This window comes from Egretta garzetta, unplaced genomic scaffold, assembly GCF_000687185.1.
Source record: "Egretta garzetta isolate BGI_Z169 unplaced genomic scaffold, ASM68718v1 scaffold55, whole genome shotgun sequence".
Classification (NCBI taxonomy): Eukaryota; Metazoa; Chordata; class Aves; order Pelecaniformes; family Ardeidae; genus Egretta; species Egretta garzetta.
In genome coordinates this window covers 343,288-346,755 of record NW_009259863.1, presented here as the reverse complement: position 1 = coordinate 346,755, position 3,468 = coordinate 343,288, and positions in this window count along the sequence as shown.

Genomic DNA, 3,468 nt, shown 5'->3' with positions numbered 1-3,468 from the left:
AAATGCATGCCTGATGCAAGCTCTTGTTTTCTGTTATGTATTCTTCTACTCACAGGCATTCTATGGTTAGGTTTAGTTTGTTTGTTTGTTTTTAACTCCTGTCAACAGGCTTAGTTTATTCAGTTTCAGCCTTTTTTCTAATTTTATTCTCCAGAAGTCAAATCCTCTGTTGAAGTAAATTTTAAAGTTCCCTAAAGATCAGTGAAGTACCTGTAACGTATGAACAGTTCCTTAAAGAAATAACCTCTATTCTAAGTTCTGGGAAATAGAACAATATTGCAGTAGGAGAGACAAGCTCAGTGTTGCTGATGAATGTCTGAGCAAGTCGGTCCTAAACCAGTTTGTGAGTTCTTAGCCCTTGTAGTTTTAATATATGAACCAAAGTTACTTCTTCTCAAATAGGTTAAGGCATGTCAAGCTATAATCATACTGAAATGATTTGGATGAACACAATTTTATTACACCAAATTTTGTATCTTTGTGAAAAAGTGTCTTCCCCCTCGTGCGCAAGTAGGACTTAAGTTTGTATTCTTCTTGGAATACAGCCCGATAACCTCTCAGCAATGTAGTTACCTTCAGTAAAATTTGTATTTTTGGCATAAAGTCATCTTCCCACCATAAGTTTTATGATTAAGTACAATCTGTACTATGTATCTATGTCAGATACTACTGCTCTAATAATTATAGATTATATCTGCTGATTTAGACATGAAGTCTAAATGCATATGAATAATTTTGCATGTGAAAATATAGCAAATAAATAGTTGCAGGATGCCACTTTAAGTTGCTAGAATGTAGTTGGTTCCAGCACTGATGATTGGTTCCAGCACCATTAGTCAATGACTAATTGGCAAGATTAAGTTAAGTACTCAGTTAAAATAATCAACAGGATATATCTGGATTCCACCTATCAGGAAAGGGAAGAAACCAGAGCAGTTCCTAGCTACTCCAAGCTTCATCAAAATGGTACATGCATGCTAAATCACTTGGCCTTGCTCCAAAATTAAATTCATCCATCGTGTCCAAACCACATTTGACGTGCCAAAAATAAACAGTTTGGAGATTGATGCAAATGTTATGCTTGATACACTACAGCTACATTTGTTTTAAGAACCTTTCATTTATTTAAATGCTGGCTTTTGTAGGAGCTAGTGTGTTTGGTTTTGCATTCCTAATAAACAGTGAAATTTATTTGAACTGTAGTGCATAAAGATACAAATCATCATGCAAACACAGTCTGATAGATTCTTCCTTTCAACTGTCATTTTCTATTAGTGCACAAATTCCTCAGCTCCCAAAAATACATATATACACAGGGTGACGTAGGATGTTGACTTACAATATGTGTAGGTCAGTAGGCTGTTTCAGAGGGCATGTAGCGGCTAGATTTTTTTGTGCATGTATTCTGTCTCACTTCAGGCTGTAGCCTTTAGATGCTATTGAATTCTTTTGAGTTTTTTTTTTTTCTAATTAATTTCTTTTACATCTGAGATATGACTAGATAGCTCTAGGCAGACACCAAGCTTACATAAATCTGTAAAATTACTGACTTAAAAGTGTAACATTGGTTATGTCCTGAGAATATTTACTCGTAGACGAAAGGCAAATAAAGTGTGTGGATGCAGAGGTACAGATTAAATACACACTGAATTTGACTCCCCAGATTCTTGTGCCTATTTATTCAGCAATAATAATGAATAAAATACTTGTTATTGCATTATTTCATTTTTATGTTGCTTGACAGTATTGGAATTGAGCATTAAAATAACATAATGGTAAATAGCTCTGCATGAACTTGGAATCCTAGATGCGTTAATATAATTGTAGCTACTGTGTTGGTAAAACTGATGGTCGCATATATCAGTCTTGCACAGGCAAATTCATAGAAGTTACTTTCTGAATATTTGAAACTAGTCTTAACCGGACCTAAAAATGGTTTGTTTATCATTGTAGTATTCTGTTTTAAAATAAAATTTAGGCAAATTACCTGGACAGAAATTACACAACAGTAGGAGACACTGGCGAATACTGAGACTCGTAAATTCTTAGACATATTTGTTATAATTTAAAATGGAGTTTTTAACTTGAAATTTCTTGGGCTATCTATGCTTTGTCTTCCTGAAGTTTAAAAAAACCAAGCATAGAACATTCAGCCCTTTGATTTAAAATAAAGTTGCCCTTTAAGACTGAAGGGCTTATACAGCCTAGTCTGTTTGTAGGATCTTAAACTTTACTGATACCTTTCCCTTGCTCTTCACCTTCCTTTTTCTAATATTTGCATTGTATAAATTTTAAATTAACGTATTACTCTGCCTTATAGAAGTTTTCAGACTGCATGTAGGTTTTTAGCATATTCATACAAAAGTATTGAGCAAACACCTGTAATTCCCAGCACAGCTGCCTAAAACCTGACTTTCATACTTTCATCTTTTCGTCATGTGTAATGACTTTTAAAGACGTATGGTACTTTGGTCTAAAACAAGCCAGATGATGTGCTTTGACTTGGTTTGGAAAATCACCTTTCAGCTTTTCTCATCCCTTATCAGCTGTTTGACCACGAGCTTCTTGTACACTATGAAAGCCACCAAAAGGCAAGTCTATCCTGCATTACAGGCAGGATGGATTCCAGATGAAAGAAAGAAGAGAAAGAAAAACAACGGTAAATGTTCAGAATTTTTTCTTTGTTGTGTATTTCTTTGTGTGGTTCATGAAACAATAAAACATGTGGCAAGCTGTTTGTAGTGTGGTGGTACGGTTATAGACATGCATTTATCGAGCCATAGAAAGACAAAGTATACCTTTCAGTAGATGAAGGACATACACATTTTGACACTATTAATCTTAGCATTGTTTCTCTAAGCCAGGGCTGGACTGATGTTTTACTGAATTCTACAGATCCAGCACTGTTTCAGGTTTGAATAACTTAATTTTTGTACTAACATTTTAAAGAGTAGTATATGCACAGAAATGTATTTTTGTGGAATAGTAATGAATACTTTACAAATCATATGACGCATCTGTTGATGTGTTCATGACTGGTAAATATAAGCAATATATCAAGACATTCATTTATTTATTTTGAAATTTATGTATTTTGGACTAAAAAGTCATTATTAAAAATATGAAACATATTAGGACCAGATAGAACTAAACATTAAGAGTGATACAACTCTGCATTATTTTTTTGAGACTGGGTTAATCAGTGGCATTGGAATTGGAGATAAAGGACAAACTTTTTTTTTGTTGCTGTACTGTTATATTTATTAGTATTTGGTTATTTTAAGACATGTTATAAAGTGTCAAAGGGCAGGGAAAATGTCTGAGCCAAGACACTAATACCACAAAGCTATAGTGGTAAGTTTTCTCTCTGCATCTTTTTGACAGTTATTTTGGTCCCTTTACTGAAAATTTGAGTGCTTCCCAAGTATTCAGAAAAAGAAGTAGCAGTTGGATTGTTTTGCTCTTTCC